At 39.5% G+C, this 26,846-nt stretch overlaps 1 protein-coding gene across 6 annotated transcripts in view; it reads left to right on the forward strand.

Moving 5' to 3' along the window:
* The window catches only part of ZC3H12C (zinc finger CCCH-type containing 12C), a 131,673-nt gene that overhangs the window by 61,134 nt on the left and 43,693 nt on the right, over nucleotides 1–26,846 (forward strand). Inside the window, exon 1 of one of the 6 annotated variants that reach the window (XM_044386677.3) lies at nucleotides 23,914–26,302. The exons of the other annotated variants lie outside the window; for them this stretch is intronic. The gene's annotated coding sequence lies outside the window, so the exon portion shown is untranslated. Of the gene's footprint in view, nucleotides 1–23,913; nucleotides 26,303–26,846 lie in introns of those variants that run through there. 6 annotated transcript variants of the gene reach the window in all.

Here is a 26,846-nt window from a genome sequence, read left to right on the forward strand (position 1 = left end):
TTATGGGATTCTTGAGATATTTAAATGAGATAGCATGTGAAAAGTACACCCTGTCTAGCACGTAGTAATTTTGGTACTTGATGGCATAAAGATGACGTTCAGAACTGTAATGTGGGGGTTGTCAGTTCCCTATCTTTGCTGCGGTTTTCATAGCTGACATGATAGCTATTATATACTGGGCACCGAGATGCCAGGCACCATACTTATGCACTGCTTTTATTGTCCTTGTTCTGTAGATCAGAAAACCCAGACACAAGAGTTTAAATACCTTTAAGTCGCACATCTAGAAAGTTGTAGAAGGGAGTTTGAACCTATGCGGTCTGACTTTAAAAACCATGCTCTTACCCATTGGCAGTTCTGCTTCCCTGTGATTTACTTTGTTCCCTAAAAGATGTGTCCTTGCGTGTACGTATGTTGATGCACATCGTCTGAAAATTAAGAGATTCATGATAATTAGCATTATGGGTCTGGAAAATAAGAGAGGTATGTTAACCTTTTCTCTACAAAGTACTCCAGTGACAGGACAACACTGTCTGGCCAAATTGTTTGAAGGCAAGGACCATGTCTTTCCAGCAGGTGTTTTAGGTCCATAAGAAGATAAGCCTGAAGACAGTTTTAGTCTGGTATGGCATATGTTTACACAGCAATGTAGTTCCACCAAAGGGAGCCTTTTTTTTTTTTTTTGGCGGGAACCTCAAAGGTTTTTTATGAGTAGCGGTTTTTATTGATTTTCCCAACACTTATCTCTGACTGTAGTAATGTACTTAATTGTGAAGAACTTAGAAAAGGTAGAGAAATGTGAACAATTTTTAAAACCCCCGTAACCCTGAGATAACTAACAACATTATGATGGATTTCTTTCTTTAATTTTCTATACATTGGCAAAGGATTGTTTTACTTCCTTCATTAAAATGAAAATGGAAGATAATCCCCCATAAAGCATAGTGTACATGGTTCTGTGTCACAACACTGACAGTAATTCTTAGCTCCGTGAACTAGTCCACAAGCAGATGTCTGAAAATACAAAGTGTTCTGCCTTTAAGATAATTATCAAATCCCTAAGTGTGGATAGGGAAGAAGTAGAAAATCCCAAGGTTGTCCTGTTTGTCTGGAACATTTTCCCCTATTCCCCTTTACCTTTTGCCTGGCTCATATGCCACTGTTGAGGCCTCAACTTAGATCTCACTTAGTTTACTCTTGTACTTTTAAGATTGATAACAGTAGGTAACACTTAATTGTGCCTGTCATTGTTCTAGGTGCCATACACGTATTGTGTGCAGTGCTTATCGCCGCCTCTTTCATGGGAGTTTGTTCATAAAAAGAGATCTTTTCTTATATAATTAGAACGATACTGTTTATAGAGTTTTGTATCCTGCCTTTCTATCCCCAGTGAGCATACACTAAGGATTTTCTCATGATATTAAAAATATTTCAGGGCAGGACGCCTGGGTGGCTCAGTTGGTAGAGTGTCCAGCCCTTGATTTCAGTTCAGATCATGATCTCAGGGTCCTGGGATCAAGCCCTAGGTCGGGTTCTGTGCTCAATGGGGAGTCTGCTTGAGGATTCTCTTCCTCTGCCCCTCCCCCTGCTTGTGCGCGTGCTCTCTCCTGCTCTCTCTCTCAAATCTTCGAAATATTTTTTCTGTATTTTTTAAAACATTTTCGTCCTAAGAACATGTCACTTTATTTAATCATTATTTCAGTTAGACATGTTTCCCCCCCCCAATATTTTAATATCATAATGCATTAGTTGAATGTCCCACTTAGAAAAAAAAATGTTTTCTGCATCTGTGTTCTTAGGATTCATAGAAGTCATGATCAAAGTGAATAAGCTTTAAGGTTTTTGATGGCCAAAGGCTTTCCAGAAAAATTGTATGGATAGGTACACCTATTAGCAAACAGCAAGAGAGCTGATCTCATTCCCACATGTGAATGCACTGTTGACTTCTTAAATTTTTAACAGATGAACATTAATATCTAATTTTAATGCTGAATTTTTTTTCTACTTTAAATTGTTAAAGTAGTACAAGTTGATGAAGAAAAAGCAAAGAGAAAATGAAAGCCACCTGCAATCTCCTTCCCCAGAAATAACTAATGTAAATATTTGGATAAATACTCTTCTATCTTTTATTCCCATAGGTATGCTTTACAGAATTTTTACTTGGGTTTTTAAATAAAAACACAAGCGTTTCATAGTCTCCCAGCTTCAGGCAAAATTATTTGCTTACTCCCTTGTGTTTTCAAAATACAGTATATTTCCTCCCTGAGCCTTGAATATCTGGTGGTGGTGAACTGTTTTCTTCTTTATTTTCTTCTATTTTCTGCTTTCTGTGTCTCTGCTCTCCATCTGTAAAACAAAAGATACTGCCTAGAGCATAGATTTGTCATAACCATTTACTGATAATACAAAATGTTGATAACAGTACCTTTACTGTGCCTAGAATTTTTTTTTAAAATCTTGTTTTAGGCTCCCTGAGGGCAGGGGCTTGGTGGTCTACATTGTTGTATCCCAAGTCTTGTACAGCACTTGGCACATAGTAGACACTTCACAAGTGTGTTTTTATTGTTAAAGGCCATATAGTGCTTAAGATGAATCTGCTGATGTGGGTAGGATGAACAAAAGCCTGTAGATGGCTAAGAGATGGTCACAATAATTAATTCAGAGCGAATAACACAATTGGTAGCCAAACTAAAAAGCTTGCTTTAGAGTGTATGATGTGATTTCTTTTCTTTTTTTTTTTTTTCAAAAATTTTATTTATTTATTTGAGGGAGAGCACAGGCAGAGGGAGCAGGAGAGGGAGAAGCAGCCTGATGTGGGGCTCCTTGCGGGGCTCGGTCCCAGGACCCTGCGATCATGACCTGAGCCAAAGGCAGACGCTTCACCGACTGAGCCACCCAAGCGCCCTAGAATATATGATGTGATTTCTTGAAGGGCCATACACATTTGCCTCCTAAGAATATAATTAACCTTATCTACCCCACAGCAGGGGAAGGATATTATAGAAGTGACTTTTCTAGAACATTTATTTTTAAAGTCTTTCAAGAGCAAAACATTTCAACTATTAATTTTTTCCTTGTTTTTCTTTGTTGTTGTTTTAAGTAGGCTCCACGCCCAACATAGGGCTTGAACTCACAACCCTGAGATTAAGAGTCATAGGCTCTACCTCTGAGCCAGCCAGGTGTGCCCCATGTTAAGTATTTTAAACTGAAAGTTTTGTATGTGAATTTTTATATTTTTCTACCTTCAAATAATATGCAGCTTATAATTTCACTAGTTTATTGGGCACTAACTCTGTCAGGCACAGTATTAAGTGCTTTGCTTACATTATCTGGTAGAGTTTTGCAACAGTTCTATATTATTTAAACTGTTGTTTTGCCTGTCTTCCAGGTGATGGAACTGATGCCTAGAGATGTTAATTAACTTGGCCAAGGTTTATCGAAATTTCTGGTTTATCTTAAACTAAATAGCAATACTTACTATGCTTTTTTTTTTTTTTTTAAGATGGCGGGGGCAGCAGGATTATAATGATTTGTATTGATTTATGTCAATGACCTTTGGGTCTTTTCTCCTTGATGTTAGCTGTTCCTTGCTGCTGCTGTCACTCCTTCCTTCTACGCTGCTGTGCACTGTGAAACTGAATGACAACAGCTAATATTATGTCTAAAATAAAAGTGTCCAGGCAGTGGTTAAAGGCCTGTACAATGCTCAGATAGTCTGGTTGGAGAGCGGAGAGATGGCGCCGCACAGAGAGTGCGGGTGGGAGCTCTGCCAGCAGGTAGACATGCATTTGCACCTCTGCTCTGACCTTTCATGCCTGTGACCTTAGGCAAGCCTCAGTTTCTCTTTGACTTCTCATCCATCAAACACTTTGTACTTTTGCAGAGTTGTTTTTACCGAATCAAGATAATGAGTGTACAAGTGCCTGGCACACGGGAGGCACTCGATGTTATTATAAAATGATTTAGCAGTATCCGCTGATTGGATTGGACAGAGACTTTGTTTTGTTTTTCTGTCTACTTATTCAGAGGCTCTAAATTGTGTCCTGAGTAATTGGGGTTACCAAATATAAAAAGTCTATGAGATCAAGTTTTCTGTTATTGCTTTTAATATGTCCGTTTATATTTTAGACTTTTCCAAAGGGCTTTCAAATCTATTACTTCATGTTTTTTAGGGTGAAGCTAAAATTAGTTTTTGTTCTTTGTTCTTAGTCATCTGTACTCATTTACTATTCAAAATTATGTGGGCTTATTTTTATCCTTATTCTGTGACTTAGTCTGTTTCAGATCTTGGCTTTTATTTCATAGCTCATTTTTACTGTGTACTTACAGGGAGCCGGTTTCCCGTAGATTTGAGGCTCTCTCCTTGTTGCCGACTTAGACATTTTTTGTTTTGAGTTGTCATTTTTGTTAATTGCCTCACTGGGATGGTGATCTTATGTATTAGATACTTTCTGGAATTTTGCTGTAATTTTAAATGATTAGTACAGATTTAAAAGGCTTACAATGTGCAGTAAATTATCTATTTTGATAAAGTAGGTATTATTTGTGCTGTTGCTAAGATAGAAAAGTACCGTAAGCAACATAGAAGTCATGAGTATAAAAGTATGTTAAAATTGGCAATATCATGCATAGGAAGAAACAGTTTCAAATAGGGGAAATGTTTTCTAAACTGCATTTCTAATATTTTGATTACTTCATTTTATCTTTTAAAATTAAATTTTGAGTTTACTTAACACATTCACTTTATCACATTTTTAGAATCCAGAAAACATCTAAAATGATACTGAAAATCATCTATAATTCTCACCTAGAGATAGTTTTGGTATCAATGTTTTCATTTTTAAAATCTTCTAGTCAGTATAAACACATCCTTTAAAAGAATTTGTGTGCATATGTAGTTTATTGCTCTTCATGCAGTATGTTTTCCTGTGTCATTAAATATCCTTTTAGATGCTTACTTTTATTGGCTGAATGGCATTCATCGTACTCAATTACTGCAGTTTAATCAAGTTCATATTGTTGAATATTTTGAGTGTGACCAGTCTTTCTTATTGTTACAAACAATAGTGTTACAAGCAGTGTGATAAGTGTCCATGTATATTGATCATTTTACACATTGATTCTATTTTTAGCAAATTCCTAGATATGATCATGAAAATTGCTTTCTAGAAAAGTTGTACCAATTTATATTCTTATTGACACTGCGTGGGTCAGTCCATTCTTTGCACTGGTCACCATTTCCCCACACAGCCTATCTTTGTTAATTTGATAGACAAGAATGGGCATGATAGTGCTAAGAAGCTCATTCTGTAGAATCAGACTAAGTTTGAGTTCCTTTTCTGACACTTACTGGCTGTGTAATCTTGGACAGTTTTCTTATAATTCCCCTAAGCCTCAGTTTCTTTGTCTGTAAAATTGTGACAGTAGTAACTATAATCGTGGTACTATCATCTAATATTATGGTGTGGAGATTAACAGGTGATGTGTATTGAAGCATAAGTCCTTGAGGGAAGCTAGCTACCATTATTTATTATGAATGAGATTTCCCCTTCTTATATTTTGTAATCTGGTATACCTATATTTCATAGCTGGTATAAAAGAAAGTTACTCATTTTTAACCATCTAACTACCTTACTGAACTCTTACATACTGTTAAATTGTAGGACTTAGTTCTAACACCTTTTCAGTTGAGTCTGTTGATTTTCAGAATGTATAATGGTGATGTAATAATTCAATTTTTTTTCAATATTTCAGTTCTGCATTTTTTTGTCTTAGTGCTTTGGTTGAAGTTAGAGAACAGTGTTGATTAATAGTAGGCATTTGGGCTTATTTCTGATTTTAATGGGACTTCCTCTCTGGTATTTCACTTTTTGAATGTCAGTGGCTGTTGATTTCATACATAGCTGTCCCCTACATACACACACACACACACACACACACACATACATATTCTTACAAATAACTACAAAAGTTAAATGTGAGAAACTTAAATAGATTTTTATCTTATGGGAGGATTCCCTTAAATTTTTAAATCCCAAGTATCTTTTAGGCACATCTTCAAAAATATTTTTTCAGTGTTTAATTCATATTCTCTTCCTTTTTAATTGAACGTGCAGTCAGTTTAAGTCTTAAATTTCAGCAAGGCTGAAATATTACTGCTTTCAATGTGCTTAATAATTCTGTCCTTGTCTCATGGATATACCTCAAGACCGACTCTTTTCACTATTGTCCACTGTTACATCATATTTGTAAAATGTTAGTAAAAGTATAAATGAAACAATTTTTGCCCCTGGAAGACAACCTTATATTCAAATGAAATCTTAGGATCATGGTCCCAGTGTCCTCCATATTCAGCCTCTTGGGCATTTTTTAGAGCACTGTTTGAAAACTACTTCCCCTCAAAAAAGATTCAAATAACTTACAGATCCCCAAAATGACAATACTACTAAACCTGAAGTTTTCAGTGGTTAGCAGGAAAACCACCTTCTGATGTCATGAGGTTTTATTAAATAGATTTTGTACTGAAGTTCTAATTTAGCATGTTTGAAAAGATAACCAAGTATGGCAATATGTGCTACATGAAAATATGGTATTCACAACTATAGGTGGTGTCTTTCTATCATTAGGTTACTGATATTTTGGTCGTGGAATCTCTTCTTTTTTCTGCAGTCTTCCATCCATTCATCCATTATTGTATTTTAAAATACCGTCATCATGCCAATGACTACCAACGTTCTCTCTCTCTTTTCTGCAGCTGTCTTGAGACCGTTGCATTTGTAGAGCTATTGGTATCTGAAATGAAAATAATCTAAAAAAATTTTTATCGTTCCAAATCTGTTTCTTTCCAAGCCTTCCCCGCTTCTTTAAGTGTGACTACCTTCTTCTCAGCTGTTCAAACCAAAAATCTAGAATTCTTGATTGTTCAGGTCCCTCTTTCCTCTTCCATAACCAATCCAGTGCACGAGCCTTTAATCAATACATGTAATGAATTGAATTAACAAGGTTTTTCAGGGGCGTCTGGGTGGCTCAGTTGGTTAAGTGTCTGCCTTTGGCTCAGGTCATGATCTTGGGGTCCAGGATCAAGCCCCACACCGGGCTCAGTGGGGAGTCTGCTTCTCTCTTTCCTCCCCCACCCCCGGCCCCTGCTCATTGTCTTTCTCTCTCACTCCATTAAGTAAATAAATAAAATCTTTAAAAAAAAAAAACAAAAACAAGGCTTTAAAAAAAAAAACAAACCATTCACCTGGTTAATTTGTATGATTACAATTTGAATACACTACGTAATTTACCTTTCTTATTTGTAGAGCTTTTGTGGATAGTGTAAGATTAGGCATATATTTGATTAGTTTTTGTGCCATGTGTTAGGTTTCATCAACAGAATTATGCTAGCCTCTTAAATCACTGACATGCTTTCCCTGTTTTTCAGTGCCCCAAAATCATCTAAGTGAAGCTGGGTGCTTTGAGGTTTTGCTAGAACACACCCATAGAGCCTATAGGTGTAGCATCCTTTATCAGGAGTGGAATAGAGAATATAAGTCTTTCACAGACTTTTATTTCTTCCATGGTATTGACACTTCTAACCTCTTCTTGAGTCAGCTTTAATTATGGATTCTTAATTTATTGGCATGAAGACTTATGAGGAGAATCCTTTCCATTTCATTGAGCTTTACATTTGTCTTGTTATGTATTTGCAGAACTCCCCACCTCTTGTTTACAGTTTTGGGATAGTCATCATTCATTCATGCATTCAGAACCAGCTCCCCATTTTATTAACAAGTTCTACTTTTTCTTTTTTGCTTCCTGGTTTATTTATTTCTGCATTAAATTTTATTCCTTTGTTCACCTTTATTTGGTTTGCTTGCTCATTTTAACCTTTCCAATTTAAATCCTAAATTACTTGATTTCTTGTTTTCTATTAAATACAGTCATACCATTAATTTTTCTTGAAGTATCAATTTGGCCACATCCCCCAGGTTATAATTTTATTTTTTATTTTTCTTTAACCATACAGTTCTTTGGAAGAGAGTTTTAATTTATAGATAATTGGTTTTTAAAATTTGTTTTTGGCTATCTGCTGCTAACTCCTATCTGTGTATCATGGCCAGAGTATATTTCCGTTCTCTAGGTTTGGGTTTTTACTAAATGCCTTGAAAATGGTGGTCTAGTGCAAATGTCTGCCTGTATGTCAACTTTGAAGTCAGGCAGCCTATGGTGAATTACTCTGAGTACTTGAAATAAGGGTCATTTTTAGTATCCTTGTTGTTGCTTAAATACGCATAAACCCCAGAGTTTGATGCCATCGTCATCATTTAAGGCCAGTGAATAAGAGAAGTAAATCTAATGCTTTGGATTGTCGGGGCTTTCTGTCATCTTTGTGTAAGGATAGGATGCTGTTAACTTTCAAAATAAGCTGATTGCCCAGTTTGTTTTAGAAATATTTGAGTTCCTTGGATGGGGCTTCTCTGCTCCTAGATCTGCACACCTCTGGGCCCGTGTGTTCCTCTCCAATGCGTTTGCTAGGACATCCTGGGAGTGGGAGTTGAGCCAGCGGCTATGGTTTCTCCATGGTCCTCACTGTGCTTTTTACCAGTTGAATAGTGTGACAGAGAGCATCTTCCGAATCCGCCTTGCCATCCCCCTTAAGATTGTAAAGCTTTGGAAATAAAAATTAGCTGTTCTTCCTGACCTGTTTATGGATGGGATGAATAAACTGGCCAAGGGGAAAAGCAGAATCATAGAAATTACTCCACATTCTGGAATATGGGGAATGGTGGCAAGTCTAGTGATTTCTGTGAGAAAATTAACAAATTACACTTTTTTTCTGAAGGAGAACAAAATGCTTCAAATTACTGCCTTTTTATTTCCCTGGTAAGCTCCCTCTGTTCGTGTTCCCTGAGGTCTTCTGATTGCGTTAAAGAGGGAGCCACCTATTGGTCCCAACGTCTGCATTCCCTCCCCTTTGGAAAAAGGATGTCAGCGGGGAACAAGAGACAGCTGATGTCTGAAGTCAAACCCTGTCCCCAGATCACAGAGATTTTCTGTCCTAAGACAGACTGGATTCAGAGTACAGGGAGCATGTTTAAAGTATGATTTTGAAGAAACACTAGGAGTCCGCTTATAAGAAAAAATGTCACAAAATCGCTGTTGTGACTTGGGTTGAGGTAGGAAGTTTCAGTGCTGGCCTGGGTGGCTGGGAAGCAGGTGCCAGGTTGGCAGCCTCGAGACCACCCCGTGCTGCGAGAGCACCTGAGTGAAGCCATGGCAGGTGGAGAAAGCGCTTTGGAGCTCCGGAGCGACAGCCAGAAGCCAGAATGCCGGTTTGGCAAGCCTGCCGCCGGGTGCTGAGTCTTGGGCCTGAGCTTTGCTCAGAATAACGGATAGATCGTAAGTGTTTATCTCCCACCTTGGCAGCAAATGAGTGCTGAAGTTTTTGTGCATTTCGGTAGACTGGATACTTACTCGTAGACCAGCAGCTAATGTAAACAGGACAGTTCCACGCGGATTTACATTTGACCAAAATCCTGAACTAATTTTCACTGTGTGATAGCCTCTTACTCAGCTTTTTGTATGATCACTGAAAAATAATCAGTACTGGAAATAAAAAGATTATTTATCTTAGGAATACTGGTTCCAAAGTTTCCAAAGCTTTGCTTTCCAGTAAAGTATCTTTTTGTTTACCAAGCCAAGTGTGTTAGGAATCTCTCCTAAGAGTGAGAAACAAAGTAAACTGATTCTGTCCTCCCTGCACTCCCTTTTCTTCTTGCACATGCACGTGTGTGTACACACACACACACACACACACACACACATACACACACCAGTGCAGAGGAGGAAAGGTGCAGGGACAAGGAGGAGGTCCAGGGCCCAGCAGTGTGCTAAGACTCTTATGTTTAATAGTCTTTCATCAACTTCTTTAGGTAGTCATTTGGTTTAAAAAGCTGTCCTTATGATACTCATTGCACCTTTACCCCTTCATCAAGAATTCTTCACTCTTAGATGTTTAATAATTATTTTAATCATATAAGCATCCCAGTACCCTCACTGATCTTTCTTTGGGAGTTTTGATTTTGGGTGGAGGGAGTTGGAAGGAGCTACGAGGGCAATCTTTAGAGTGGGTTACCAAATGGCAGCATTAAGCCTGTAGGTATCTCCAGGGCTGGGACAGAAGATCGAGGATGGATCAGAAGAGGAGATGGGAAAGCAAAGAAAAGAAGCCTTCCCCCACCCCTGACCCGACCCCTCAGTTTCCTGCCAGAGATGCTTTTCCTGCCTTCAGTCCTGACTCCTGGCAGGCCTGGCCCCCTGGGTCGCATGGAGGGATGGTCTGCAGAGTTAGGGGGATTTTAACAGACTTCCTCTCAGTTCATTCACAGACAGATGTACACACCTTTTTCTCCCAGGCCCCACTGAATCCACTCTCCTGGCTTCCACTTCTTTAAAAAAACCTTATCCTTCCCTAACACCCCCCCCCCCAAACATCTTTATCTTCTGCCTTTCCTGCCTAACTTATTGGAAGAAGATGTGTGCTCTCCTTTCCTCCCCACGCGCTTGCTGCAGAGCTGGCAGTTGTCACCTGCGATCTGTGGTTCCCCAGAGGACCCGCCGGTAGAACTGGGGCCTTTTGTGATGTCGGGCGGGGGAAAAATTGACATCTTTATATTCCTGTCCTCTCATGAAGTTTAGCATTTCCCTCAATTATGAATGTAGATAATAAATCCGGTATCAGTAACAGCATATATGATTTTATCACCCACGGAAATCATAAATGTTTCCCTATCATGTCACAGTTGAAGTAAATACTCCAAAATACCATTTTCACTGTTAGCTACTTCGAAATCACGGTAGTTATTAGAGCGGCTCCTTCATCTTGTTCTTTTCATGTGTTCTTTAAAAAAAAAACCATATATGTCACTAAATTCACAATTTTTACATATCTTGACTGTATTTTACTATATTTGGCTTCTCTGTAATGCCGTCTAGGTTTTTATTTTACATATTTAGCAGCATTACTTTGGAATGAGGTCTGTAGACTTCAGGAGCCCCAGAAGGGGGTGTTTGGTCCCGAAACTTGGTTGAGAATATCTGCTCTCCATCCCTGTCTTCATCTCACTGAAAGAGCTCCATCCGTGGCCACTAAACGCCTTTACCCAGTGTCCTCTTCTCATTCATTTTGCAATATATTTGTGTCATTTGATGCCATCGATTTTTTTAATACTTTTAAAAATATTTTACTACTTTCTCTTTTGTCTAGACCCATTTGCTTTATCTTAGATAATATATCCTGTTTGTTTCTTTTTCTTTCTTTATAACTTCAGATGCCAGTCACCTTTTGTTTGAACTATTAAATACCTTCCCAGTGCATCTTTTGGTTTCTTGCTCCCCCCCCCCCAAACCAATGCAGCTGCAGTTATCATCCTAAAATATAGTTTAGAAACACATCATTCACCTTGCCAGAAACTCTCAGGGGTTCCCCATTACCTTTCTAAAATGTGGGTAGAAATATGCCATTCCCTTTTTGAAATTTTAATTCCATGGTAGTTAACATACAGTGTAGTATTAGTTTTAGGTGTACAATAGACTGATTCAGCACTTGCATACGTCACCCGGTGCTCATCAGAACGCGTGAGCTCCTTCTTCCCCATCACCTAGGTCACCCACCCCCCGCTCCACCTCCCCCCCGGTGACCAGCAGTGTGTGCTCTAGAGTTAAGAGTCTGTTTCTTGATTTGTCTCTCCTTTTTCCCTTTGTTTGTTTCTTAGATTCCACGTAAGAGTGAAATCATCCGGTACTTGTCTTTCTCTGACTGCCTTACTTCACCTAGCATCGTACCCTCTAGCTCCATCCGTGTTGTTGCAGATGGCCAAGTTCATTCCTTTTTATGGCTGAGCAGTATTCCATTGTATATACACCACATCTTCTCTATCTGTTCATCTACGGATGGACACTTGGGCTGCTGTCATAATTTGGCTATTGTAAATAATGCTACAATGAACATTAGGATGCATGTATCCCTTTGAATCTGTGTTTTTGTATTCTTTGGCTAAATGCAGTAGTGCAGTAGTGCAGTAGGGTAGTTCTATTTTTAACTTGTTTGAGGAACCCCCATACTGTGTTGCACAGCGGCTGCACCCATTTGTGTTCCCACCAACAGTGCAAGAGGGTTCCTTTCTCCACATCCTCACCAACACTCGTCGTTCCTTGTGTTTTTATTTTAGCCATTCTGACGGGTGTGAGGTGATCTCTCATTGTAGTTCTCATTTGCACTTCCCTGAGGATGTGATGTTGAGCATCTTTTCATATGTCTGTTGGCCATCCGGATGTCTTTGGAGAAATGTCTGTTTATGTCTTCTGCCCATTTTTTAATTGGATTATTTGGGTTTTGGGTGTTGAGTTGTCTAAGTTCTTTATAGATTTTGGATACTAGCCCTTTATCAGATATGTCATTTGCAAATACCATCTCGTGTTCAGTAGGTTGTCTTTTAGTTTTGTTGATTGTTTCCTTTGCTGTGCAGAAGCTTTTTATTTTGATGGTACTCCCAGCAGTTTATTTTGGCTTTTGTTTTCTTTGCCTCAAGATACATTATCTAGAAAAATATTCCCATGGCCAATGTCAGAGACATTACTACCTGTGCTCTCTACCATTCCCTTTTTTAAAAAACCTTCAGTGGTTTCACAGTACCAAAGTTGAAATTCTGGTATGGCTGAGGTTCAGAAATTTCCGTGAACTAGCTACATCCCAACTTTCCAGCCTCTTTGACAGCAGTATTAATCACACAGTGCTCTGCATATTTTATTCTCTCTCACATCTCTGGGTAAAAATCCTTTATTTCCCTGCCTTACCGTGCTGCCTATCTTACCTCAAGCACAGATGCATACACCATGGTCTGGGTGGGACTCTGTTGTCACCTTCCATCTCCACTCAGCTTGTGTGTCACCTCTCCAGACCTCAAAGCATAGCCAATGTCCTTGTCTCTTGTCCTGACTGATGCTGCTGTTAGTAGCATTAATTTTTGTATACCCTGTACTTTCTAGATGTTCATTTATCTGGTTTCCCTCATACAGTCTTATACTCCTAAGCGTAGCACCTGCCTGCGTGTTTCTGCTCTCATCTTCACGCAGCATTAGTCCTTTGACATTGCAGCCTCTCAAGTACATGTTTCTTGAGTGAGCACATGAGTTCAGGGTGTACTGGCTTAACCTCTCCTCCAGTTTGGTTGGGTAATCATGGGACATGCTGCTGTTTTCCTGCCTGACACTACAGTATTACTTCTTAAATGTACACAGTTTTAAAATGAATTGTGATCAACTTGCTAACATTTATATATATAAATGCCCTAAGAACTGAGGTATTCTATAATTAATGATACTACTCTCGATAAAATCCCTCAGTCATAAGAATCTCTTTTTTTCATAGAAGATTTTGTTAAATAGCAAGTATTTAAGGGAAAAAATCATCTTTGCCTTAATTTCTCAGTAATTAATAACTTCTAGAAATTAGGAGAAAACTAACTCAGAAAAGTGTAGCAATTTATTACTTGAGGAGAGAGTTCTATGGTAGAAATTAAAATGTTAATGAAATTATGAGAGAGGTGGGAGGGGATGCTGCTCCTTGTCTAGAGCGATTTATTTTAAAATGATTTTGACGGCCCACCGTCTCAGTTGTTAAACTGAAAGAAATGTTGTCTCATTTTCTACAAGAAAAGTCCTTGCTTCCTTTCAGGTGTCTCTTACTGTTTTGTTTTGTTTTTTTCTAATTATATTTGCATCTTCTCCCTCATCCCTTTACACCTGCCCACCATCAGAGCAGTGTTTTTCTTCTGAATCACAGGCTCCCAGCCACTTCGGGGCTCATGTTCCTTCTCAGCTTTCCGGCAGCGTCTCAATTCTCTTCACTGGCCGAGGTATTCATGATCCTTACACCTTCAATATGTTTGGCTTTCCCAAACCAAATGTTACCCCCTTTCCCTCTGAGAAACATTGCTTTAAATTATTAATTGAACAGGATTCATGTGACAAGATCATGAACAAAGCCATAGCATGGGGCATTTGAACTCCCAAGTGGCTTGAGTTCTTGGTTGTGTAAACATGTGGTAGGATGAGCTAGTGGGACACCATAGCCTTCGCCTCCATATTCTCTCTGTCATTACTAAAGAGAGAACTTTTAGAATTACATCAGTGAGAACATAAAATAATGGAAATCAGGTTTCCTGGTTTTTTGTTGTACAATTGCACTTTTCCTGTAAACTTTAAGATAATACTTAGCACTTACTGTGTGCCAAACACTGTTCTAAGTTACCATGTGTCTTAACTCATTTAATCTTTATAACAACCCTATGCTGTTGGTGGTGTATTATCCCCGTTTTCTAGTGGAAAAAACTGCGACACAGCAATTAAATAACTTGTGCAGGTTACTCAGTTGTTGCAAGAGGGTATGATTTGGTTGGTTTTTGTATTCATAAATTATGACATCTTCCTCTTGCTCATCCTCTTTTCTTTGGACCCCGTGCTGTAGTAAACCCTTCCCTGGAATTTAGAGTAAAGGTTCAGGGATATATTTCAGAATAGCACTAAATCAGATCTCTAGAAATAGTGGCACCTCTATAGGAAAGCATGGCCCAGTCTAGCCCAGTTCTGTTGGTACACTGAGCAGTTGGTTTGGATGGAATACCGTATCCCTTTTCTAATCTCAAAATAGGGGTGCCCAAATATGGCAGAGCAAATACATTAGGGAGAATGATAAGCCAGTCTTATGATTAATTATATATAAATTCTTGGGGAAATATCGGCATATATAATCCTTTCAAAATGTAATCATGTTTCTATATTAGAAAGTCTATTAATATAATTCACAGTGTTAGTCAAAGAAAAAAGTATGATCATCTAATATCTTACTGCTGTCCACATTCCTAATTTTTTCCTACATCTTTCATGTAGGAGGAAAACTATTTCTATAAATGACTTTTCGAAGGCTCTAATAGTGTGGTGTGTATATGTACAGATATATCTAAACATAAAGTTACATACAGTAACACTTTTGAGTGTTTACTTGGTGCCTGATGTCCTTCCAAGTGTTTTATATTTCTTAGCTCATTCAGTTTCAAAACAACCATATTCTATCTTTTTTTCTTTTATAATTGAGAAAAGCGAGGTACAGGGAGGTGAACTTGCCCAAGGTGATAGATATGTATGTGGTATGTCTGTGTACAGCCTAACCGGCAATCCATATAATGCTTAATAATAAACCCTGGAGGTGTCCCCATCAATATTGGGAACAACGCAAAATAGCCATTAAAACAGTGTAATTAGACAAAAGTATGGAGTAAGAGATATAAAAATTGGCAAGGAAGAGGCCATCTGATGATTTTATGTTGTTATTTATACCTGGAAATCCCCGGAGCCTCCATGAAGCACTGATAGAGACATCAAGAGTTCACGGACATACCTGGTTCACTGAAGCTTTATGTGAATAAAATAATAACTTTTTGGACACCAACAGTAACTAGTCAGTAGATATAATGAGAGAAGAAGAAAAACCTTCATTCACAGCAGCAAGAACAAAAGCGAAGTATTTTAAGACAAGCTTAGTAAGAAATTTATGTCTCTCATGAAGATATCTAATGAACTGTATTGAAAGATAGAAAAAATTTCAATAATTTCTTTTACTAAGTTATAATTTACAACAATATCCTATGAATTTCAGGTGTACATCATAGTGCTACAGTATGTTTATGTATTACAGAATGATCCCCACGAAAGGTCTAGTTACCATCTGTCAGCATACAAAGTTAGTACAATATTCTTGACCATTTTCCCCTTCTGTACATTACATCTCCATGGCTTATTCATTTTGTAGTTGGAAGTTTGTACCTCTTAATCCCCTCTATCCCCTCCCCCAACCCTCCTGCATCTGGTAACCACCAGTTTGTTTCCTGTTTGTGCGTCTGTTTCTATTTTGTTCATTTGTTTTGTTTTTTAAATTCTGCATGAGTGAAATCATACAGTATTTGTCTTTCTCTGACTTATTTCCCTTAACATCATACACTCCGGGTCCATCCACGTCGTTGCAGATGGCAAGATCTCATCCCTTTTTATGGCTGAGTCATATTTGTGTGTGTACCACATCGTTCTTGATGAAACAGTTGAACAAATCAGAGTGCTTTTTAAGCAAGTATTACTGTAGCACGGTCTCCATCAAGCTCCCAATAGCTTTTTGGTTAAAAGCCGTCAAAATAGTTCTGATGTATCTGGGAGCATGTACTTGTAAAAATAGCCAGGATAAAAATATGAAAACAAGAAGACATGTAATGAAAGAAGACCTGCACATGCAGGGTCCCCAGTATGTCCTAAGTCTCTGGTCTTATATGTGGTACAGGCACAGAACTAGAAGATCGGTGGGACACCACTGGAAGTGTGGCGTAAGCCCAGGCGTGCAAGACGTTAGCATGAAATAGGGCCCTAGCACTCCCGCCGCGCCAGCTCTCCCCAGGTTTTCCATCTCGGAATGTAAGCCAAGGCCTTACTTAGTGAGACCTACGATCTTGCTGATCTTGCTACACAACGTAGGGCCCCCGGGCCGGCGGCAGTGGCATCAGCTGTGAGCGTGTGAGGACCCCACCCCAGACTCCCGGAGTCAGAGGGCCGCGTCAGGTCTGAGAAGCGTCGCCCTCGAGAGCGCCACATGACCTGGCTCCTCCTGAGGGGCCTTCCTGCCTCGGTCTTCTCTCCCCCTGCTCGCTTGCCACCCGTGTGACTGGCCACGTTGCTGTTCCACAAACTCTCCTGTCAGGGCTTCATACTTAATCCTCCCTCTTCCGGTGCCCATTTCCTTTGCTTCCTGTAGGTCTCCGCACGCATCTCCGCTTGTCAGAGAAGCCTTGCCTGACTCAGGTTCTTGGCCGCATTCACCATCACCCGACACGTATGTGTTGCTCGTGTTGTCGCTCCCCCGCCGCTCCCCCCACTACGCTGTGAGCTTGGTGACACAGAGGGACGTGCTTCGTTCCTGAGTATCGCTGGTACCTGGGAGGTGCCCAGCTGCTGAGTGACACCAGTACTGAAAATTGCAAGCAAGCTCTCTGAGACTTCTGAGGAGAGGGGGAGATGACAGGCAGCTCTCGTTTTGCAGGGTAGTTCTGTGCTGCGAAGTTGCTGCAAATGCTGCCCCGCGGCTCCGGGAGAGAGCGCGAGTCCGTTCCTGGGAGCCCCCGGTCAAAACATTTCCGCAGACCCGTCGACACAGAACCTTGTGGGAGGCACGTCGCTGGCTAAGGACCCCTTATCTGGTGTACACTGTGGGTTCATTAACGCCGAACTCAGGCGGCAGCACCAGAGCTCAGGCCCAGCGAAGCTTACCTGACACACATCTTTTCTCCACAAGGCGCCCCACCGCCTTCTCGCACTTTCGCGCTCTGGCCAGCACTGCAGGGCTAGGCTTGGGGGCCAGTTAAACAGCAGATTCACAAAATGCAAAAGCCATAGCACTAGGCAGGCCTTTTTAGGTCACGTGCTTACAGTATGAGCGCTTCAGTGAGGCCAAGCCTCACTCGGTTCAGCCTCGGCTGGAATGTGTCCTCAGGCAACTCCGTTTTCGCCTCGCTGCTCACGTCCACGGAAGGGCTCTGAAGCACCACGAGTATTAATTTGGAGGCTACAAATACATTTTTACGAGTAGGCAAATCTGCACAGACTCTGCAAGTAATGAGGACCAACCACACATCACTTTCTCCATAAATATTTATTGTGTTTCTGTGTGCTCTGCTCCCAGAATTATCCATCTCTCAGACATTTATCAAGTCCTGGCCTTGTGCCAGGCCCTGTGCAAAACTCAAATAATCCAAAGACAAATTTAACCGTGTTCAGGGAAGGCTTCCTGGCAGAGTGGGGTCTTAGCTGAATCTTCAGTAGTAATGGGTAGGATTTTAATATGTGAGGCTGTGGAGAAAGGTATTGTAGAAGAGAGAGCCTTTAAGTCCCTGGTCGTCTTAAACTTGGGTACACCTTCGACTCACCTGGCCTCCGGCCAGTCTAAAAATAAACATCTCTAGGTATGAGACTCTGGCATCAGCGTATTTTAAATCTCCCCAGATGATTCTAGTGTGGAACTGAGTGGAGAGCAGCATTGGCGTAAATACTCCTGTTTGGGTAGAATATACGTTATGTGAAGGGAAGAGCAAATAAACCTGGAAAAGGCATTTTGACCCCAGGTGTCGCATTGCCGTCATTGACTTCTCGCATATATGCCTGTTGTGTGTCAGGCACTTTGCAGGGTCCTGGAGACACATCAGAAAACAAGACCCAGGAATTGCTGCCCTGTTCGAGTTTACGATCGAGTGCTGTTGGCAGCTGTTCAGGATGACTCACGTTCTAAGTTTAACTTATTATAGTATATGATGATTTGTATTTAGAAGGAATCTTATCCTCAATGCTCAGAAATCTAAATTTAATACCTAAATTATTACATTGCCCTCTGATATGAATAGAGCTCTATAAAGAGAAATTCTGTTATGAACCTCTGCTGATTTCACTCAGCACTGTCCGACACAACCATGCATTGTGGTAGCCTCTCGGTGGTCTTCCGTTTCTTGCACACCAGGACAATTGTCTAAAACCAGTCGTGCACAGGAATTTAAAATCACTGGTATGAAGGCCACCGCAGGTACTAACTCAAGCATTTCCTCTTGCCATCTTAAAAAGAATGGGTAGGTAAGGCAGTATTTCTATCTTGATTATCAATAAGAATTTAGATGGAACTCCTAACTAACAAACTTTCATTGGCTTGGTTGGTCTGTAGTTGCTTTTGTCTTGTTTGCTGCCTACCATGCTTTTCTTTCCTGAGATGCTGTTCACAGTACACTCTTCCACACTCTTCTAGACCATGAGGAAGAAGAGCCAGACCTCATGGGAGAGCTTTCTTGTAATCTAATACAGTTACTCTTTATAGCCCGACTGCCAGCCTCTCTTTTCACAACACTCCTGACCAGTCAGTATTTGAATTAGTTTGCTAAGTAGAATAATTTAATGCCTAGAGAACAAGCCCCGTGCCCGCCCTCGGCTGGGGTGCACAGCCCGGGGAGAGCGGGGTGTACACAAAGGGGCGCACACCGGGCAGAAAGCGAAGAATGGCATAGACCGTGGGGCATAGAGACCCGCGGCATCAGGACAGAAGCGTTAAGCTCTGAGTTGGCTTCGATGAGGATGTTGTGAATATTATCATTACTCTAAGGGGCAAAGTGTCATTAAGTGGTTAGACTTCAGAGAATGTCTTGTCTATATTTTATATAAAATTATACACTTTTGGTCAGCATTTCCCCAGTTTCAGTATACGTAATATAACTGTATTTTATTAATACACACGATGTGCTTTCTATACTCTTAAAAATCTTATGGCCTTTTTCCCTCATGAATGTTCTGTCCCTTCCTCCCTTATACACGAGCTGCTTTAGTAACCTGTTTCATCGGCATTTAGGATGTCCTTTATATTCCCTGCGCTTTTCTAAAATTCCTTGATTATTTACAAGTTTAATGAGAATTGAAGATCATCTTTCTAAAGACTTACTTGTTTTATGAATTGTTAAAAATACTGAATCGGAAGTTAATACTGGGAGATAATTGAACTCTTATGCTTTGGGTTATGTCATCACAAAATGACTGCAGAAAAGTTTTTCTTTTTAAACCACTGGGAAGAAGAAATAACTTTTTGTGGATTTATTTAGGATTTGTCTCTGAACCCTAAAGAGAATTGAGGTGTATTTGCTCTTGGTGGTGTGGCACTGAAAGATTATCAGACCTGTAGAATTTTTGAGGAGCATTATCTTCCCTCTTTGTTACAGAATTTTTTTCTTTATTTTTTTTTAACCTTTCCCTTCATATGTGTTTTAAAAGTGGTCTGATCAGAGTTCATTTAGGTAAGTCTTTTTATCACTTTTTTTCCGTGATAGTTCTTTATAGCAAAACTTTTGTTGAATGTTGTTTGACAGGGTGTTTTTCCTGCCTTAGTTCTGAACCAACTGAGAAATAGACAAAGGAGCCAGGCAGACGGACATCAAAATAGCCCTTTTTTTGATGGAGCTATTGCAGGACATGACTTAAGAGACAGCTTAAAGAGCTTAATGACATTGAACCCTCCAAATTACAAAGCTTAACCACCCAATCTCAGGCAGTGCTGGGGAGCAAGGCCGTGTGGGCAGATCCCAAAGAGAAAAGTGCAGAGGAAGGGGGCCGGGCTTTGCTTACAAAATTCCTCTTCCCAGACTTCCCCACCTGGTAACTCATCCTCCAGTGAGGAGGCAGAGGCCGGACGGTGTGTTGTACCCAGGGAGGCCGCTCTGGTTGGGAAGCTGAAGCCAGGGCAGGAGACCCGCAGGAGGAGCTCCCTCAGCCCACAGCTGCCTTGAGTGTGTTGACAGCAGCCTGTGTGGACGAACCAGGGCTACAGGAACATTGCAAAGAACTGAGGGCTCTTGGAGAAGCTCACCTGTCATAAAAGAGAAATAAAACCTGCCCGGGAGCACTTTTGTTCGCATATTAGTACCTGATGGATTTTGTTCCGTTCTCTCACACTGTGTGTATAAATTAGGGTTTTCGTTGGGTGTGTTCTTTAATTCTCAAAAACAATACAAGTTTTTGCTGAAATTTTAACCTTTCAACCTTTGGGGGACAGTTGGGGAAATTTGATATAACAATTTTGCTTCCATGGTGTTATTGTTAGGATCGAGAGCAATTATATTTTAATGGGGGAACAAATCCATATTAAGAGAAAGGTACCAGGAAGGGTCACCAGTGATGAAGAGAATGGATTCCCAACAGCAGCAGCCGCAGCAAAGCCCACATGTTCACATTCGAACGTGAGCAAGCATGCAAGGTCCTCTCACGTGGTTGAAGCTCCTGACATTAGACACAGCGTTGGCACTGACAGATGACCTGCCTGGTTTTCTCCCGTCCTCAGGGCACACCGTGCTCAGCCCTCGATTGCGGCGCCCCAGACAGCCCAGGGTAGCTGTTTGTGTTTGCTCTGGGGTGGGAAGCAGACCAGGGCCTGTGACTAGGAAAGCTGGGCGGGCTTTGCACCTACAGATGTTTTAATGTGCTTACCATTATCCAATACTAGCAACCAAGATAGTCTAAATACCACAGCAGGATCTGATTAGCTTTTTCAGATCACTGCCTTTATTTGCTGTTTGCAAAAAAAGCTTAATCCAGTGCTAGAGATCAGGCTTCCTGCTGAGTCCTGGGGTAGTTTTCTTTCCTTTGTATTCACCCACCGGTGCCAGGAATTAGTGAGAAGATTCCTCCTCCTCCTCCCGAATTAAAGCTATAAAGTAGTAACTATAGTAGCAAGGGATAAAGAGGAGAAAGAAAACCCAGGGCAGAAGAGAAGACTTGCTACTCATACTAAAGAGTTTACTTTTTATACACAAAAAAGTTTTAATATGAATGCATAAATATTGACTTTACTGTCTCTCTTGTCAGTGAGTAGCTTAAGTTTTATTAGGTTTTAGTCGTTGTAATCACTTTGCATTGATGTATATTTTTTATTTTTCTCTTACTAAATCAAACTCAGTTTTGCCAAAAGAAGTTACATTTACTCACCATCTTACTGGCCTTGATTTATATTTCTTACTCCTTTTACTCATGAAATTTCAAAAAGAAATACCATCACACCACTTAAAAGAAATAAATTTTTACTTTCTTCATTTCTGTGTTCATATGCTTACCTAAGACCTAAAATTTGAATTCTGGGAAATTCACCTTATAATTTGCAATAAACTGTAATATTAGAGATGCTTTATCTTTAATGGGCTTCTGACATCATACCATAGGCTTACCCAATGCAGAAACATTCCTGCACCCCTTGGCAGAAAAAAAACCAGTTTTGCTTTAGAAATTAGTGTGACATGCAGACCTAATAATAATAATAACATTCGGTTAAAAAATATTTTCACAGGTTTTGAAATTTTCTAACATTTTGAGAATGATATACTTTTATAAAATATTAAGCTCTTCTGAGGAAAAATAGAGACAAATGGTGATCTAAAGCATACTTCGAATTTTTATTTTATTTCTGGTATTTTTTTTTTTTAGGCTTTTAATACTCATAAGAATGTTTTCTTCAGTGAGATAACTGAAAAATTTCAATTATGTAGTGTAAGCTTTCTTCCTCTTGTGTTGTAAACGGAGAAATTCTCATTTACACTGGAGTGGGCACAGTTAAGCCGCAGCCAGCCAGGAGCCCAACAGATACTTCTGTTCCCTAAATATTCACAAGTGACCCTAGTCGTGTAGCCTCGGTATTTGTATATGTGTAAAGAGAGATTGATTGAGATGCTTTGGGGTGCTTGGAAAAGCCTCGGCCCTGGGTAATTGACCCTGTATCAGAAAGTTGTAAAAATAGCTCTTGCTTTCGCCCTTCTCAATTGCACTGGAATGAAAAGTGGACTCGTGCTCCTGTGGGCGGGTGGGGGGCGCTCTTTCACCAAAGTAGGTAGTAGGACAGCTGTAGAGATCTTTTTCCTTTTCATTGAGCAGGGAGATACTTACAACACCTGATGGTGTTTAAATTTTGATTGGACTTTTGTACTAATCAGAGGCCACTCGAGAGGGGACCTCAAAGGCAAGTAGTCCTTAGCATTATAAACACTGCAGTCTGGAACTTCGGAAATAAATCGGGGGTAACAACCTTCCTTCCCGAGGGGGCCGATTTTTGTATATTCTTCAAAAAATATCACCTTACTTCTTCTTCATAAGGTTAACTTGTCCCTGAGCTGAAATTTGAGTATTACATCTGAACAAATTTTATGAAAAATCAGATGCTTTTAACAGGTATAATATGTTGTATATTAGAACATAATGAAAGCTTTTACTTAACAACACGAGCAACTAGAATCCATAATAAAAATTTTACCTTGCTATTGGACATACATAAGGTGGGCTGTGCTGGTGGGTTAGGTTGGAGTTAAATAGTTTTGTCTAAAGGTACAGTTTAGAGGACACATTTGGCGCACAGTTGGACCTCACTTGTTTTATCTTCCTACCTATGCTTTTAGTTGGCGCACAGTTGGACCTCACTTGTTTTATCTTCCTACCTATGCTTTTAGTGAACTTTCTAAAATTCTGTTTGTAAGCTCTTAAACCTTTCTCTTTTGCAATCTTACTTTCATTATCTTTTTTTTTTTTTTCATTTTACTGCCTTGCAACACATTAACCAATATCTAAAAATATTTTGGATTTCCTGGTGTTTACAGGGAAATAGTTTACTATAGCCTTCTGTCCCATTTCACTACTGACTCATTTATGAAAGAAAAGGAATTACTGCAGTAGCGAATTGCTACTTTGACACACCTCATGTTCTTTATTTCTCAAAACCCAAAAGCTAATAGACTGGGAGGATAACCTCAATTTTTTGGAAACATGCAACTTTTACGACTTGAAAATATAATTGGTTTCTTTGTTCCACGCATGAAAAACAAGGAGGAAAAGCCGAAGGCTGCCCGGGCCAGGTGTTTCTTGTTGGCAGCCTGCTGCCTAATGACCGGGCTCCCAAAGAGCAGCTGCCTACGAGTCGGCTTTGTCTGGCCCATTGTTGGAGCACACCCCTTGTTAATACACATGCTGCCCGGGGCAGACCCTGAGAATGACATCAACTTGCTTATCTTAGAAACCTGTGAACCTGACCCAGGGTGCTGAGGTTGGCTCGCATCTGCCTGGCCAACTAATTGTGAGCTCTCGGGCCCGGGATTGGCTGTGACTCCACTCAGTAATAGGTTAAGCAAAGACACTGCCGTTCCATCTGCTCAGCCATTCATTGTTCTTCTCGCCTGCCTGCAAGTCTGCAGCTAAAACTGTGCTAAGGAGCTGCTGCTGGAGCTGCTGCAGAAACCAGTGTCTTTGTATTTTCCTGCTAACGTGAGTACCTGTGCTACTTCATGCCTTGCTAGTGAAACTTTGCTAAATATCGAGAGTATTAATTTGAACTCTGGAAAGGAGACACCTCCAATGGAAGGCTACAAATTATTACATGATGCCAAAATACAAGAAAATTCTCTCTGTAGACTTATGTCTGGAGTCACGTAAATAATTACAGGCTCATGAACATTTGGGAGGCGTTCGGCAGGGCGTGTGATCATTCGGTACTTAAGGATGAGTTCTAACACGTTCTGATGCTTTGATAAACAAGGACTTTGGGTTTTATCTTGTCACATTCTTGTGTTTCTTCAAGTGTCACTGTCAGACTTAGGCACTGTAAACGGGTAGTAAGACTTGATAGATTTTTCCATTGTCTTAAAGATCTAGCTTGGGGGAGATGGATTGATACACAGGTAGGTGTCTCAGACCGCTTGTGGTAAATATGATGAAGCTTTCACCTGCTTTGTCAGCAGTTTCGATAGTAACGTATAGTTTCTGATTTCTCCCACCTTTTTTTGTTCTGTTTATCCCTGCATTAGTTTCAAATATTAGACTGAAGGTGTCATTCCATTGAAAGAATTGCTTTCAGGAGTTCCGTAACGGGGAAAGGAGGAGGAGACAAAGACTTTCATCTATCAGTTGGGAGGGAAAGAGCGAGCATAAAGGGTTAAAAAGAGGTTTTCATTTCTACCACAGGCCCTATTGTGTGAACATATGCATGAGTCTATTGAAAGTTTTCAGAAGATGGGCAGGCCACCAGTTGCTGGTCTCCTGCAGCTCCAGTAGGACATCTGTTGCCCCAGAGCATTAACCAATCCGTTCAAAGGGACATCCTTCCTTTGTTAGCCGGAGGGATGCAGACAACAGCGCTCACTGAAGTACAATGGTAATCAAATACACAGAGCGTACAGCAGTAGGTATTTATTACATATTCATTATTTTATTTTCATTGTTCTCATAGTATTACCATTCGGATAACAACCAGAACCCACTTTGTGGCATTGTAACTTTACATTGCAAACAAACCAATTGATAGAACAACTTTGTGGTCTAATATTCCTAATTAATATGAGGCTCTTTAGAAATAAAAAAAAATTTTTTTCCACTGGATTTGTGGTGAAGGATTATCCAAGTCCTCTAATAAGAACTTTCAGAGATCTCACCGAATGGGGGAATTTGTGTATCTACAACAGATTCCTAGTAAATAACCATATCATAAGCCTGCCTCCAGCTAATACAAAGTTTCTTTTTGACAAAATAATTAGTTACACTTCATCATCTACAAAATTAGCATGAAAATTTGGGTCTTCTTCAACAAATATTATTTGATTTTTAACTTATTAGGCCTTTAGCAAGAAAAGTTATTTCAGTTTACAGTATCTGAAGGGAATCTTTAGCTTTCTAAGTGTAGAAATCTGTGTTCAGACCATTATATTTTTGCCCAGTGCTTTCTGTGTTCATGAACATAGTGTGTAAAGGCCAATTACAATAGATTCCTGATAAAAAGCTTAAAAGTTAAGGCTTATTTTTTTCAGTTTGATAACTTAGGGGAGTATAAACACCTGTTTTATGTGTGAAATTTTGTCTATGCTGCTGCTTCATGAAATGAGGAAAATTATCCTTATTAATAGTTGATTAATTTAAAGATGACTTAAATACATTTGCATTTGGGTAAATGCAAAACTTCAAAGTCTAATAAATGATTTAGAAATAAAGGAGAAAAGTATCTTCCACTTACCTGTAATAACAAGTTTGGTGATGTTACTGGGGTCTTTGCGATCTTTTTCAACAGGATATTGATCATTTTTAAGCACTGAACACAAATGAAGATTCTCTATAATTCTTTGTCCTAAGATTTCTTATAATTCCTTGTAAGTTTTACACATGACAGTGCTTTAACAAGTACTGCAGCCTATGAAAATATTTTTTTCCGCTTTTAAATCTTAAGACTAGCGTTTAATTTTTTATTGAGTGATTTTAAGATATTGTGAAAAAAAATTTAAGTGTCTTGTTAAGTCAGGGCAATCTTTTACTAATTTCAAGTGGGTAAGGAAGCACTTCAGATTAAAGTTTTAAAAAAACCAAATGTTTCCCATTTGGTCACTACAAGTAAGGTTATTTCAGATTCGGATTATGTAATGGAGAAGATCTGGGCCTGGTGACTGAACTCCTTTGCCTGTGTTTGGACTATTTCATATGTAGTCTGTTGATCTACAGGAACTAAAAATAATTATTTAGCTGCTTGTCGAGGACGAGATGACATTGGATAACTGTCTCTCAAGTAACCAGTGAACTATGGAACATGAAGAGAGGCCTGTCAGTGTGGGGAAAAGTTCAACCAGAGTATCTTAAAAGAAAAAAATATTGTGCCTAACCAAATTCGACGTTAATTTTTTTAAAGGTAGGGTAGATCAGTATTAAAAATCATGTTAGCCCAATTATTGTAAACTTTTTACTTACATAGTATCTATAATTAGATGAATTGTAAATTACAAGTTAAAGGTGTGTGGTATTCACTAAATACATTCGTGTATACAAATGAGTTTTCTCTGATTTAATATTATAAAAAGCAGATTGTTGATAATATCATTTTTCCTCCCTATTTTATCATTATAGCCATATGATAAAATTAGATAGTAGAGCAGATGTACGTGGTATCATGAACACTTTTTTTATATTAGACTGAAGTGATACAGAAAGATTGCGATACTTGCTTAGGGTGGGTGATTTTTAGTTTAAAAACTTTATAGTATTTGGTTTTGTTTCTTTGAAAACTGTGAAAATTAAGAATAATTTCACTTATTCTTTAAACGTAACATTTCATTTCCATGTTCCCCAGTGGCTGTGTTTTTCATAAAGTATTCATCTTGTTTGAAACAGTCCAAAAGAAAAACACTTGAGCTCAATATTAAAATAATATTTCCTAGTTCAAGTCAGGGATTTGG

The sequence above is a fragment of the Ursus arctos genome, unplaced genomic scaffold (genome assembly GCF_023065955.2).
Source record: "Ursus arctos isolate Adak ecotype North America unplaced genomic scaffold, UrsArc2.0 scaffold_22, whole genome shotgun sequence".
NCBI classification, from domain to species: Eukaryota; Metazoa; Chordata; class Mammalia; order Carnivora; family Ursidae; genus Ursus; species Ursus arctos.